Genomic DNA, 16,100 nt, shown 5'->3' with positions numbered 1-16,100 from the left:
GCAAGTGTGAACACAGTGTGATTTCAATGTCTAAACCCGCCCACTGATTTACATCAAAACAACATGGTACACCTTGTAAACATACCAATCTGTTCATCTCTTACCTCGTATATTAATCCCGACATGCGATCGTGACGGTGATTCTACATGTGACTCTGGTAGCGACTCTTAAGTGGCGCTAAAATATTCTGCTTCCAGGAAAGACCTCTGAAAGGGAGAATAAAGAACCTATGGGAATCTCAGGGCCTGCTGACAATGACGACTTCCGGGAGAAAGCATTTGTATCCTGGATTTATGATCAATGGCCTAACATGTACAAGGCATGTTACAAAGCCTATGATCACCAGACCGAATGATGTCCTACCCCCCCCCCAGACCCTCACAGAGCTCTGTGAGGGCAAAGCAGATATGCCGAAGGAAAATAAGACATCAATGGGCGGATATGCAGAGAATACTGAGAATGGTGCAAACGCGCCTGAAGTCATCAATAAATAGGAAAGAAAAACAAAATAGCTGCTGGCTTTCAGTCCAGGTCCAGTCCAACGGCTTTATGTTATTATACAGTAGTAACCCGCCAGGCTCGCCCCTGGACCGTTCTCCACCAAAAACATGTAGCACTTCAGCTCTCCCTTCCAAGGTGGGGAGTCTGATTAGCATCGATTAACTCCTCTGTATCCTCTGGGAAACGGCCCAATACACTGACATCTGCCGGGTGATTCCTCTCCATGAAAAACCCTCAGCAGATGTTTCTAATTTCTGCCCCATTTCATATTTGCCACATGTTGCAGAATGTAATGAAAGTGTGGGGGCAATAGTGCTGAGGCCTACCAAGTGCACCGTTGCATGGAAAGCATCAGCATTCTATATCCCATAATGACCGGTCCCCGACCCCTCCTTGGCAAGGATTGGTTGTTAATTCCACTCTGAAACAACTACGGGCAAATTGAGGATGGGAGGTGGTGGTGCAGGGGAGGGGTCCAGTGCACTGGTGCTCCTGGACCTGTGAGCAACATTTGATACAGTGTCACATGATTCTTTGCTGTCCAGAGTGAGAGGTGTTTGGTTGTGGGGGTAAGACCCTAGAATGGCTGTAGGCCTTCCGCCTTCCCCTCCAGAACCTGGCCACTGGAGCCTGGGGGTCCCACAGCGTTCACCCTCCTTTGTAATATATATGTTTGTCCTCTCCTCAAGCTGATGAAGAGCTTTTGGGTCACGGCATATGAGTCTGTCAATGACTCCCAAGTCATCGGCAATGTAGTACCAGGTCTGACTCGTGGCTAGCTGCCGTTGGTTAGAGATGAATTATCCAAACATGAAATTATGGTAATTGGCAGGTCAGCTGTCTCCTGGTCAGCTGACCCATGACCCCCTCAACTAGTGCACAGCCCTCCACGGTTCCATCATTGCACTGTGATGAAGAGCAGAGGAGTCTTCACAGAGACTGATTTCTCCACGCAGCCACAGCTCAGTTCACAAGAGAGCTTTGATAGGTTAAGAATGATAAAAATACTCATACATTTTCCTGACTTCCCCAGTAGCGGTTCTGCCATTGGTTGCTTGGATTCTGCACTATGCTCACAGTGTTATGTTGGACTACTTAGCTGTGTGATGAGTAGAGACTACAGAACACCACAGTAAGTTTACTAACTCTGAGACTGTGTCACAAACATACTTCCCAGCACTAGGCTGACTTCAATGAGTGCTGTGTGAAGTGACAGCAACTCTCTGTGTGTGGCATGCATGATCTGGTATGCAATAGGTTCCTTGATGTTCATGCACATTACACATATATTGCCGAGAAGACCATTCCATGCCGACAGGGACTGCCAGACCATCATCTCCTCAGTAAAACCCTCTCCAACTCTTGCCCTTAGCAGAGAAAGATAAACACCTGACCACGGGGCTCCGTGAACACTTTTTGCAAAGTTAACCTGGATTGACTATGGTGATTCTCGGCGTGATTTCCTGCATCACTGCCTCAGCCGTGTTTCATGGTGATTTCCTGCATCACTGCCACAGCCGTGCTTCACGGTTATTTCCTGCTTCACTGCCACAACCATGCTTCACGGTTATTTCCTGCATCATTGCCACAGCCGTGTTTCACGGTTATTTCCTGCATCACGGCCACAGCCGTGCTTCACAGTTATTTCCTGCATCAGTGCCGCAGCCGTGCTTCACGGTTACAGAACCCCCTATGTGAAGATGCCATTAATAACATTTCAGATCCAAACTGAAAATAAATTAGACAAAATATTCTAAACTGCATCTGCTCAAAAGGCGTGTGAGCAATGTGTTTTACATGTGCAGGGTGCACATGATAACATAGGTTTTAATTCCACAAAGGGAGGAAATATTTGTCAGCTGTATGCAGACATGCATGGAATTCTGTACATATTGTAATAAGCTGTATTGTGCAAACCGTAAGATATGCATATTTCTTATTGAAAGGGCTATGCAACATGTTTTTCCAGAATATGAAACTATGTGCCGTAACGTTCACTACGTCTGCACTTACTGCTTGAATACTGCTGGGGGCTTTTTCTTGCTTTGAAAAGCCGGAACCGGATCCCCGTTTTGTCTCTGCGGCTGACCTGACGTTCATGCATTTACAGAAATGAAATGCAAACATTCGCCCGGGAATCTGTTTATGCCAATGTTGCAATTATCAACCATGTTGGCTTTTCTCCAATCCGCGACAAGATTGTGCAAATATTGTCTAGATTCCAACTTGTACCAATTGTCTCATAAATTTGCAATACTCTCTGAAAAAGAGCAAATAACTATTTCACACTGGACACTGCGTGGGTCCGCAAATAAACCTAACATATGAACTATAACAAATACAATGATTTGTATCGATGTTTCATATGTTAAACTATATCACCAAAACCTACCTTAGACGAGGCTTCAGGAGGAGGCAAAGCTCTTCTCTAGAAATGTAGGAGATACTCAGCTTTGGACCAGAACAGGGAACGCTCCATGACAGCTCAGACGTCACATATGATGAACTCAAGGGTTTGGAGCAGAGAGTGAATGCTTAGGATGGAATCCGGCCCACGGATGCTCTTCAGGCAGACTCCTGGTCCTGCGTAGGTATTTATATATATTCTGGTTCTTCTGAGATGTGGTCCCTGGGGCCAACGCCTACAGCCCCACCACCTGCCTGCCTAAAAGTTTATACTTTTACCTGCACTGCTTACCTGATTAAAAGTTCTCTCCACCAGCTGTGGTTGAAGAACTTGCTTGATTAAATGGTTTGCCCATCACTGGCGGCCCTTACCTGATTAAAAGTTATATCTACCAGCGGTAGCTGAAAAACTTGCTTGATTAAATGGTCTGTCCATCACCGGTGCCCCTTACCTGATTAAAAGTTATATCTACCAGCTGTGGCTGAAGAACTTGCTTGATTAAATGGTTTGCCCATCACCAGTGCCCCTTACCTGATTAAAAGTTATATCTACCAGCTCTAGCTTAAAACATGCTTGATTAAATGGTTTGTCCATCACCGGTGACCCTTACCTGATTAAAAGTTATATCCACCAGCTGTGGCTGAAGAACTTGCTTGATTAAATGGTTTGCCCATCACCAGCACCACTTAGCGGATTAAAAGTTGTTTCCTCCAGCTGTGACCTAATAACTTGGTTGATTAAAAGTTGTACCCAATTCCAGCACTTGCCCAATTAAAAGTTGTGCATATGCTGGAAAAGCAGAAGTTGCTTGATTAAAAGTATTAGCAATCAGCTAAAACTTCCTATGATTTTGATTAAAACAATGAATGGCCTTATTAAGAGCTTGGCGATATTTTCTCAGGTAAACACCCAGATAAAATACCATTACCACACACTGTCAGCATGCAGTAATAGAATGGGGGCCCACATGAGGTCCCATCAGTTATTCTCTAATCTGGAGTCACATTGAAGTCCAAGGAGATTGCCACATTACCCCATGCACTACTGACCACATGCAGTAATATCTCATGCAGTGGTGGTTTTGTGTGGAGTACATTTCCTCCACACAAAACCACGTGATTTTGGAGCAATTCTGGTGGGGGAGTAAAATATACTGCATTTGGAAATATGTTGCCATTAAGACTAAACTCTAAACAAGTCTGTAAGACATTTGTGGAGTAGCATCAGAGTGTGTAGGGAGAGCAAAATGAGCACACTAACTTTATGGATGCCATTGTCATTTCTCCTAAAATTCTCAAAAACACCTCTATCATAGAATGCCATTTATGAGGGTGTACTGTGCTGAGCTTTATTTTTGCTATGAAGACTGAAGATGCGTTCTCTGCAGATGCTATGTAAAGTGAAAAGCGTTCTCTGCAGACGCTATGTAAAATTAAGATGCGTTCTCTGCAGATGCTATGTAAAGTTAAGATGCGTTCTCTGCAGATGCTATGTAAAGTTAAGATGCATTCTCTGCAGATGCTATGTAAAGTTAAGATGTGTTCCCTGCAGATGCTATGTAAAGTTAAGATGCGTTCTCTGCAGATGCTATTTAAAGTTAAGATATGCTGTCTGCTGATGGTATGTAAAGCGAAGATGCACTCTCTGCAGATGCTATGTAAAGTGAGGATATGTTCTCTGCAGAGGCTATGTAAAGTGAAGATGCACTCTCTGCAGGTGCTATGTAAAGTGAGGATATGTTCTCTGCAGAGGCTATGTAAAGTGAAGATGCACTCTCTGCAGGTGCTATGTAAAGTGAGGATAAGTTCTCTGCAGAGGCTGTGTAAAGTGAAGATGCACTCTGCAGGTGCCATGTAAAGTGAGGATATGTTCTCTGCAGAGGCTGTGTAAAGTGAAGATGCACTCTCTGCAGGTGCTATGTAAAGTGAGGATATGTTCTCTGCAGAGGCTGTGTAAAGTGCAGATGCACTCTGCAGGTGCTATATGAAGTGGTGATGCATTCTCTGCAGATGCTATGTAAAGTGAAGATATGCTCTCTGCTGATGGTATGTAAAGCGAAGATGCACTCTATGCAGATGCTATGTAAAGTGAGGATATGTTCTCTGCAGAGGCTATGTAAAGTGAAGATGCACTCTCTGCAGGTGCTATGTAAAGTGAGGATATGTTCTCTGCAGAGGCTGTGTAAAGTGAAGATGCACTCTGCAGGTGCCATGTAAAGTGAGGATATGTTCTCTGCAGAGGCTGTGTAAAGTGAAGATGCACTCTCTGCAGGTGCTATGTAAAGTGAGGATATGTTCTCTGCAGAGGCTGTGTAAAGTGCAGATGCACTCTGCAGGTGCTATATGAAGTGGTGATGCATTCTCTGCAGATGCTATGTAAAGTGAAGATATGCTCTCTGCTGATGGTATGTAAAGCGAAGATGCACTCTATGCAGATGCTATGTAAAGTGAGGATATGTTCTCTGCAGAGGCTATGTAAAGTGAAGATGCCTTCTCTGCAGGTGCTATGTAAAGTGAGGATATGTTCTCTGCAGAGGCTGTGTAAAGTGAAGATGCACTCTGCAGGTGCTATATGAAGTGGTGATGCATTCTCTGCAGATGCTATGTAAAGTGAAGATATGCTCTCTGCTGATGGTATGCAAAGTGAAGATGCATTCTCTGCAGATGCTATGTAAAGTGAAGATATGTTCTCTGCAGAGGTTATGTAAAGTGCAGATGCATTCTCTGCAGGTGCTTGCAGGTGCCATGTAAAGTGAAGATGCACTCTCTGCAGATGCTATGTAAAGTGAGGATATGTTCTCTGCAGAGGCTATGTAAAGTGAAAATGCACTCTCTGCAGGTGCTATATAAAGTGAAGATGCACTCTCTGCAGGTGCTATATCAAGTGAAGATGCTATGTAAATTGAAGATGGTTACCAGACACACTTTGCCATATGCTCTGTTTCGGGAATGTAATTTTGGTGAATACACCTGAGCTGGATGTAAGCACTAAGCGTGCATAACAAAATCACTTCCAGTAACATAGAGGATGGATGTTAGATTCTGATGTGTATTTTTTAAAAAATTTTAAAATTTTATTTTATATGGTTTATTACAAACCTTTAAAATACAGCTCATTCATACACATTTGTATCAACATTACTGAAAAGGCGGGGCGTGGCCAGCGAGCACGCAATGAAGACGTGAATCTTCGGCGCTCCCGTGGCCGCCTGAATTATCCTGCAATATTCTGCCATATGGATCGTGAAAACGCAAAATAAAGACAATTCCGGGCAGCAGAACCTTGGGGCAACGCCTGGCAGTGAAGGGAATTAAAACCGCAAAGGGAAACGCCAGATATCCGCGTTGGAAGACTGGCTGGAGAATCGCCTGAGCCCAATCAAGATGGCCACCCTCGAGACGTGGTGAAGCGCAGCGAGGACCATCGAAGGCAGATTGCGGGCCCCGACCGCCGAACGCAGCAGCCGCACCAGCGCCCCCGGGGCAGTCTGAGGGTGCACCGCTGCCGAGTCCTGTTCCTGTCCCCTGTGCAGCGGGGGCAAGGGCGAGTAGAGGGGGCGAGCCCCCCCGGCCTGCGACATCGGCTGGACTGCTGCCAGAGCCGTGCGGCACGACTCGCGGACAAGCAGCAGATGACTTGGGCCCACCCCCGGAGGCGGAGTGCGGATCCCTCCAGAGGGTGAAGCCGACACAGGTGGTGACACTCCCCAAGCCATACCTTCGCTCCCGACGACCGGGGAGAGAGGAGGACTGCAAAGGGTAAGCCGCTGCGCGGGAACTTCCAATCTGAACCAAAGGAGGTATACGCATACACGGGGAACCCAGGGAGGAGCGCTCCTGGACAAGCTACAGCATATGCCTGCACACGCCAGCTTATTATGGAGACATTAGCAATAAGGGCAGAGGCATATGGTCACCCCCGGTAAAGGAAAGGAGCTAAATCGAAGAACTGGGCCTCCCGCACTGGCCTTGGTGGGATAGAGGGAAGCACGGGGCCCCGCACAGTGACAGCTCCCCCAGACAGCAGCAGAAACACTAACGGCCCCGCAGAAATAGAGCGGGGTGACCCGCGGCGATCCGCCACCACGCTCCAGCACACATCTCCAAGCACCGAGGGGGAAAAGACAGGATTAACCTGGCTGCTGACACCCTGACATGCTATCCACCCCCCGTAGCTAGCATGGAGCGCCTGCCACGGCTACAACTGGGGACGGATACGGCCTCTCCTCGGGACTGGGAAACAGCCCTGTACTAGGTGGATCAGCCCGCCTGATCGGGACAGCCGGAACGGATTGCCTGAAAAGAGACTGATACTACTGCGGGGCCTCACACGGAGAGTCAGTCATAGTGACTGGAACCCCACGCCTGGGCCTACGCAAACGAAACACACGGGGGGCTCCTTTGCCTGTGGAAGGTTTGGATTCGCAGTACCCTGGATGGTGCAAGGTATATCACGCTGTCAAGCCAATTCAAACAATGTCAAAATGAAGTGCATGGAAAATACAACCAGACTTCAATAGTTGTTCATTTAAAATACTTACAATTTAATTTAGATAAAGGACAAGCCTTTTGTTAAAAACAAACACCTAAAAACAACTTACAAAGTGACCAGTGCTTCAACAAAGTGCTAAGTGCTAATCACCGATGGACTAACAATGTGTGAAATCATACAATAGTTGTATCTCACCTAGATACTATAATCACATTAAATAAACAATTATATATACATATACATCATTTCAGGATTAATCAGACCTTGATACTTGTGTACATAGAACCACACAAAAATGCATAAACAGAGAATATTGGTGAAAAGAAAATCAATTGTTCTCTATTATTGATGCTTTGGTCCAGAGGTACCTATAATGCATCCCTCTCAAAGTCTTTGTACTTTCCTTGTTACTTGACACCAGTAACTATTAAAACCCTACATGTTTCATTCCTATAATTTGTATTTGTATTTATTTATTTATATAGCGCACCAGGCCCAAGGGCAACCGGGCGCATCACTTGGTTACAGACACAGTAATAGCAGGTAAAGGCATTATATATACAAACAGATACATAAACATATGAATTAAATATACAGAGATATACAAGTGATGCAGTGAATATACAGGTATGGAAAAAGGCAAGTTTAGGGCATTGGGCAGTAGAGGCAGTAGCTACTGACTCTAAGGTAATGTCGAAGGTAGGTCATGGGTGGACAGCCAGGCTTTGGCTTTGCGTTTGAAGAGTGGGAATGCGGGTTCAGCTCTCTCTGGCTGCTAAGACTGGGAAGCTACGTCCACCTGATCTTTGTAAGTTGAAGCGTGGGATAACCAGGCAGTTAGTTTGGGCAATTTTAAGTGGTCTGTAAGTGGTGTGTCGAGCAAATCTGCAAGCTAAGTAGCTAGGGGCTAGGTTGGCGAGGCTTTTGTGTGTAGGCGCCAATGCTTTAAGAGAAACTCTTTGGGAAACCGAAAGCCAATGGAGGTTACACCTGGAGTCTGAGATGTGCAGGTTCCTAGGGATGTTGAGGGCTGCTCTAATTGCATTATTTTGGATGATTTGTAGTTTATTTAGATTGCCATGGTTGGTACCCAGATAAAGTGTGTTACAGTAATCAATTTTAGAGAGGACCAGAGTCCTGGCAAGTGTGGTGCAATTGGCTGGTGAGAGGAAGGGGCGGCATGCTGTGATGAGCTTACATGTGTAAGCTGCTGCAGAGGATACTGCATTAGTTTGTCTGGATAGAGAGAGTGTGGAGTCAATGTAGATGCCAAGTGTTTTAGTGTCTTTAGCAACATTGATGGTGTTGCCATCAATAGTACAGGATTTAAACGCTGGGTCAAGTTTACTTAGTCTTTGGTGAGAGCCCAGGATGAGAAGCTCAGTCTTTTCATTGTTCAAGCACAGTTCATGCTGAGACATCTAAGGCTGGATGACTTGGTAAATGGCATTGATGGCTAGGGAGTCAATTTTGTGGTCTCCTGTGATAGGGATAAGTATTTGGGTGTCGTCAGCGTAGTTAGTATACGTGACGCCCAATAGATCCAAAATGTCAAAGAGAGGTTTTGTAAAAACATTGTAGAGTGTAGGGGAAACACAAGATCCTTGGGGAACTCCACAGGTGACAGGAGAAGGTGCAGCAGTTGCAGTGGGGGAGAAGACCCTCATAGATCTATTGTCGAGGAATGAGGTAATCCAGGCAGTGGCTTTGTCCGAGAAGTGGGCAGCAGTTTTCAGGTGACGGCATAGGATTTGGTGGTTTACTAAATCAAAAGCTGCAGAGAGATCTAGCAGGAGTAATAGGGCAAGTTTGACCTTGTCCTTTAAGTCCTCAATCTGGGTTTTAAGGTCCAGAAGGGCGGTTTCCGTGCCATAGCATGGTCGGAAGCCAGATTGCCTAAGACCTAATAGATTATTAGTTTCCAAGTACTCTTGTATCTGGAGGTATGCTGCACGGTCAAGGATTTTAAGAAGAAAAGGTACCGTAGTGATCGTCCGGTAGTTAGTGGGTATGCTGGCATCCAGGGTGGGTTTTTTTTAGGAGTGGTATGACCCAAGCATCCTTGAGGTTGTTAGGGATGATCCCAGAACTGAAAGACGAGTTTATAAGGGTAGTGATGAAGGGGGCTAGGTTATGTGAGGCCTCCTTAATGATAGTGGCAGGGCAATGGTCCCCCTGACAGTTGGAAGGTTTGAGGGTATTGATGATGTGTTCAACTTCCAAGATGGAGAGAGGTGAAAAGAAAAAAGGTTGCAGAGATTCATTGTTAGTTTTGTGGTTCTCCTTGGTAATGTTGTATGAACGATTAGACTCCAAACTGGTTTTGTTCTCATTCATTTTAGTTTGGAGGGTGGCAATCTTGCTCAGGAGGGCTTTTTGAATGTTGGCACACCAGATACTGTCTTTGGGGCATGTGTCTGGTGGGGTGGCTGGAGATTCTAGTTCCTTAAGGATTTTAAAAACCTCCTTAGTTTTGGAATGGGCTAATTCAAAACGTTTATTATAGGACTCTTTCTTGGCAGAGAGTATGGCTTCTTTGTAATTTAGAGACACTATAGCAACACTTGCTTTGTTAGCTTCCGTGGGGTGACTTTTCCAGCATGATTCGAGGATCCTTTTTTCCTTGCGAAGGGCTCTCAGCTGGGGGGTGAACCAGGAATTGAGGTGGGCCCAGGGTTTGGCTTTCCGTAGCTTGGATGCTGCAATGAGATAAAGCGCTTTTAGCATGGTCTGATTGTAAGTGTCTACCAAGACCGTGGGGTCAGAGCAGGAGGGGGAGAGATCATTGAGGACAGGAAGGATGAGAGGAAGTAGTTTAGTACATGTTATATTACGCTTATTTCTAGTGGTGGTGGCTGGCGCAATGTTAGTGATAGTAGGGACGGTTTTAGTTGGAATGCTACAGGTGATAAGGTGGTGGTCGGTCCACGTGCAAGGTTGGTTAGAATCGATAATGGTGTCACAGTTTAGGTCGGCTAACCAATCTAGGGTCCTGCCCTTAGAGTGAGTAGGGGAGGTAACACATTGAGTGAAGCCTAAATTAGATAGAAGATTGTTGATTTCGAGGGCTGGGGCATCGTTGGGGTCAAGGTAGCCTAAGTTAAAGTCACCTAGAACTATAATTTGGGACTTGGACTTAGTGTTGTCAGTGAGGACATGAGACAAGTCTTCGGCGAAGGGGGAGAGTGGGCCAGGCGGTCTGTATATGATGTGTAGAGTGACAGTGTGGTTAGGAGAGATGGCTAGTTTGGCTGTAAGTAGTTCAGCTGAGGTGATTTGGCAGGGAGCAGCGGATAAGCAGAGATTATTTGAGGTTTTGTGGATGATAGCCACGCCACCTCCTTTGGATTGATCAGTGTTGCGATCGCTTCTGATAATGGTATAGCCATCAGGGATGGCTAATGATAGAAGGGGTCCTGAAGCGGCATGTAGCCATGTTTCAGTGATGGCTATCAGGTCTAAGTTGTGAGTTAAGATGAAATCAGCCATATCAAGGGCATGGGCCGTAAGTGATCTGGTGTTGACCAGGGCAGCCTTGATGCAAGTTGGTGTGCTAGGGTCAGAGGGGGTGTCCGGCATGGGAGTGATAGCAGTAGGTGTGGTTACAGGTTGTTGATCCCGGGCTGCAGGCTTAGGTGATGGTTTGGCTGGTCGGTTAGTGATGGAGGGGTGGTGAGAGGTATGGGAGAGTCTGGACCCTAATCTAAAGTTTCTCATAGATACCGTGCAGGGTTGGTTAGGTGTTGGCTTAGTGGCAAAGTGTTGGAGCCAGAGAAGTGGATGGTTGAGGTAAGGGTTGGCAACTGGGAGGTTGGGCGTGATAGGCCACATGATGTGGGGCTGCTGTGTGAGGCACGGAGGGATGCAAGTAGTGTGTGGGTGAGAGATGGAGTGCATGTTAAGAACAGGATGTGTCAGTAGAGGTGCTGTGGTGGTAGTGTTAGAACAATGTAGATGTAGTTCAAATAATGCCAATAGTTGAGCTAAGAAGTAGAGTCCACATTGGAGGCAGATAGGAGAGGGACTCTGGGCAGGCATAGCAACAGGTGAGTAAGCTGACTGGGGTCAAGCAGTATGTGGCAAGGGGAGACAGCTAGTGGTAGGCAGAAGCTGTTCAGATGAGGATGATGTTAAGATCTAAGGGCAGGCTGGGTTCTAGAGGCTACCTGGAGCATCAAGAATGGCAATGTGTCAGGGCATGGGTACACGTGAAGGGGCTGCATATGAGCAGGGTCAACAAAGCAATGGGTTAAACGCACGTTGAATGCTGCATACAGTAAAATCAACAATATGGCAGAGCTCAGTGAGAAGGGTGCGAGCAGGCAAAATCAACAAAGCAATGGGTTAAGCGCACGTTGAAGGCTGCATACAGTAAAATCAACAATATGGCAGGGCTCAGTGAGAAGTGTGCGAGCAGGCAAAATCAACAAAGCACTGGGTTAAACGCACGTTGAAGGCTGCATACAGTAAAACCAACAATATGGCAGGGCTCAGTGAGAAGTGTGCGAGCAGGCAAAATCAACAAAGCACTGGGTTAAACGCACGTTGAAGGCTGCATACAGTAAAATCAACAATATGGCAGGGCTCAGTGAGAAGTGTGCGAGCAGGCAAAATCAACAAAGCAAAGGGTTAAACGCACGTTGAAGGCTGCATACAGTAAAATCAACAATATGGCAGGGCTCAGTGAGAAGGGTGCGAGCAGGCAAAATCAACAAAGCACTGGGTTAAACGCACGTTGAAGGCTGCATACAGTAAAATCAACAATATGGCAGGGCTCAGTGAGAAGGGTGCGAGCAGGCAAAATCAACAAAGCACTGGGTTAAGCGCACGTTGAGGGCTGCAAACAAGGTAAGTCTACAATACGGCAGGATGTGAAGCACAAGATGAGGAATTAAGCAGGAGCCAAATGAGCAGATTGGCATGTACACATCTTGTGCCTAAATAGATGTAGTTTAAAGAAACAGTATATTGCGTGAGGGAGTAAGTGAGGATTTAAAAAGCAGTCGGCTTGTAGTGGGCGCATGGGCAGGTGCGGCTAATCAAAGTGAGGATAAAACGTATGCATTAGCAGGCGGGATGATTGCAAAGTATATCAGACGGCAGCATGTTGCCGGTTAGCAAATAAGAGCCAGTGATGCCGCTCTCACGTTTGGGCTTGCACAATAGCATACAATGAGAGCTTCAAGCAAAGGATCGTTGAGCACGTTGTACATACGGCTAATGATGGAGTAATGCCATGTGTAGATAATTAGTGAAGCATAACAACGTTCGAAAGTATTACAGTTTTGCAGGCAGCAGGTCGTAGTAGTCCGCTCAGTGCCTCAGACACCTAGGTCTGGAAGTGTTCGGAGATGTAGGCATATTAACGGACAGAGTTTTTGGGCGAACGGCGAGGAAGGCTGAGGACAGGCCCTTTGACAGGGAGCCTTTGTGAGTCGTGCCTTCGTGGAGAGGGCCGGCTCTCGCCTCATGGTACGGATTGGCTGACAATAGCAGGCCAGCAGCCAATCCGCATGCACAAAGGGCAGCAGCACTAGGTAGACAGTGCTGGTAGAATCCGGCAGGCAGCCATCTTGGAATGGTGGTAACCTTGTGGGTACTAATGGAGGTTCGCTTTGCTGGTAGAGGGCTTCTGGTAGTAAGCACACAGTATGCTTAAAGCAGGGCTACTGCGGTATTGTGCAACAAAAATTAATGCCCACGATTCCGGCGACACGCAATTATTAATTTATTTTCTTTTTTCAGTGGAGGTGGCAGGACAATAAGCCTATTGGCCTACCTTGCAACTAGATTGTTGCTTACATCTGGTCGGCGTGGTGGTTGCACTGCTCCAGCAGTGTTCATCAGGGGAGCTCCAGCTCCATCCAGGGCAGAGTGAGCAATCAGGCTGGGACAGGCAAGGGACAGGGAGCCTTTGTGAGTCGTGCCTTCGTGGAGAGGGCCGGCTCTCGCCTCACGGTACGGATTGGCTGACAATAGCAGGCCAGCAGCCAACCCGCATGCACAAAGGGCAGCAGCACTAGGTAGACAGTGCTGGTGATGGTAGAATCCGGCAGGCGGCCATCTTGGAATGGTGGTAACCTCGTGGGTGCTAATAATAGTTGGAATTACTGTTAGGAACTTCTTCAGGGGAGCTAATGGGTCAGAGCAGATAAGCACTCAAAACCCAATGTGGTAATGACAAAGAAGGAGAAGCTTGATAAGTCGATATTGGCGTGACCGTGTGGGATCTTGATGATAAGGTCCCAGAGGACAGTCGAACAAGGTATGACGGATGTCCTTGCGGCTTTGTCTTGAATACAAAGGGTCAAATCCAGACCAAACCTAAGTTCAAAAGCAGGCCACAACCTTATTAGTAGGGGGTCATTGAATTGGTACATCATTCAAGTAGTCAGATGTACAAAGGGGCTTACCGTCTATTAATGTCGGTAACTGATCCTAAAGAGGCTGCATTCATTCTCAGTATAGCAGTCTCGTAGTTGCCTAAGAGCATACAAAAAACAAAAACACACAGTCCTGTGAGCCCAACTGAGAAACAAATTTGTTGTACTTGGATATTGGGTAGGATAATTCTAAAATGACACTTACTTGACAAATAATTGAAAATTATGCGGGAAGGTTCTCTTGTCCTATTATTGTGGCGATGGGTACAGGAGGTGTCATCCCAGAATGTTAACACAGTCCTGTAATATGGGTGAAACCAAAATCAGTGGACTGATCTAAAGGGAAATTATATAAATAAACTACACGGGTATAAATTGAACATGTGTATATGGCTACGTAAAATGACCTAATCAACAATGGCGTGTGTTAACAAAGATGGAAAAATAAGAGCAAATCTGTATTGATGACCAAACGTGCCAGTTGTAGCTGCATAAAGTTAATAAACTCACAGGTGTGTTAAAGAGCCTGTCAAGGGCTTAGCATAGGCAGCAGAATCGCACTGCGCATCTATGTACGTAACGTGCAGAAGGAGACAAATGCAGAAAGAGTACGATTGAGGAGTGACGACCAAGCTAGATATAGTCGTATTACAGATGGAGGATGCGCTGGCTTACCTCTGGGACTCCTACGCGTCTAGCGTGAGCCAAAAATGGCTAATGCTGATCTCTTCTGTTTGTCATGCAAAAGGAACCATTACCGGGATAGCACAGTTATATATACACAGAGAGAATGTGTGTGTAGCTGCGCATGCGTCCAGAACAAGATGCTAGTCCTGAGCGAATGCGGAGAGAACGTCCCGTGTCACGGAGTTCAAAGTGAGAAGCGCATGCGTATAGAATAGCATTCGCTTCAAAGGGTAAAAAAGGTAATCGAGAAGGACACTGGCGCCTGGTGACTATAGTGATGATAGTAGCCAATAAAACTGATGTTGTCTCAAGTTGAGTACAAAGTGCTGGAATCGGCACGGTCGTCACGAGGGGGCAATTAAAATCGATGCTGCAGCTGATTGTAGTGAACAATAAAAATATGCAGCTGCGCATGCGTCTAAGTAGTAACGTTGATCTCGTGTAGGGTGAAATGGGGAAAAGCCTGTGTCTACATTTGCTAGAAAACAGAGGATAACTCGAATAGAGTTACAAGTTAAATACATGGAATAATTAACCATTTCTAGGCACCTCCAGAACCAGCTTACACGTAGATAAAAACGGGGGTTACAATGGGGGTACTTATTGGTGCACGTGCCAGGCACTATTAATACGCTGGCTCTGGAAGTGCACTGCTGGTTATAGTACCTCACTATGGATGGTACTAGGATGTAAAAAAAGCACGAGGTAGCTGGATTACAGGTAGAAAACTAGATGACCAAATCATGATACTCTGGATGTGTAGTGTTCAGTGCCAGTGGGAGTACGCTAACTGGCAACGAGCAATACAACATTGTGCCGGACTTTTTGAACAAGATAAGGAATGTTGGTTTCTAAATACTCCGGTGGATTAGTACTGTAGCATGTGCGAGCTACATTGGTATTCCAAAATACCACGGTTTCAATTTAGATCGACAATTGATCAATAATAAAATATAATACAAGGGACAATGGGAAGATAACCCGATTGCCACAAAGAAATCGTGTAGGGGCTCATCTACTTGAGTGTTGGTTCTACAGGCTCTTAATTAATAAATACACTCCAATCAATGCTCTCATTCAATCCGTCGGGGTAGCTTTTTGTCAGGAAAATCATTTTTTGCTCTTGTACACTTAAAGTGTGCTTATCATTACTCAGGGCATTAGTCTGTCCAATTTTCAAAATCACAGTCCACCTGAGTTCTTCTGGCTTGTGTCCAAGACTATGAAAGTGGCCCACTAATGGGGCATTTAAGGTCTTGTTCCTTATGCAACGTTTGTGTTCTCCTATCCTTACTTTGACCTTTCTTTCTGTTTTACCGATGTATAATCTGTCACAAGGACACCAAATGGCGTATACACCATCATAGAGTTACAATTGGTCAGAGTTCTTTGTTCCCATTTTTTGTCTAAACCTAGATCGATCTCTTTAGTTCTACTAGTTTGGGCGCAACAGGTGCACTGTCCACACGGGTTATGGCCTGTGGGTTTCGGAAGACCCCAGCTCTCAGTTAGGGTGGCTTGTGTGCTGTGTTTCAGAGTTATATCATTTCTAGTAGTGAGTTCTTTTAAGTTTTTGCTTCTCCGAAAAGCGCATTTCGGTGTCGATAAAGGACATTCTCCTTTTGCTAGA

The sequence above is a fragment of the Ambystoma mexicanum genome, chromosome 3p (assembly GCF_040938575.1).
Source record: "Ambystoma mexicanum isolate Mex_15411 chromosome 3p, UKY_AmexF1_1, whole genome shotgun sequence".
In the NCBI taxonomy this organism is placed as follows: Eukaryota; Metazoa; Chordata; class Amphibia; order Caudata; family Ambystomatidae; genus Ambystoma; species Ambystoma mexicanum.
This window is presented reverse-complemented; position numbering follows the sequence as displayed.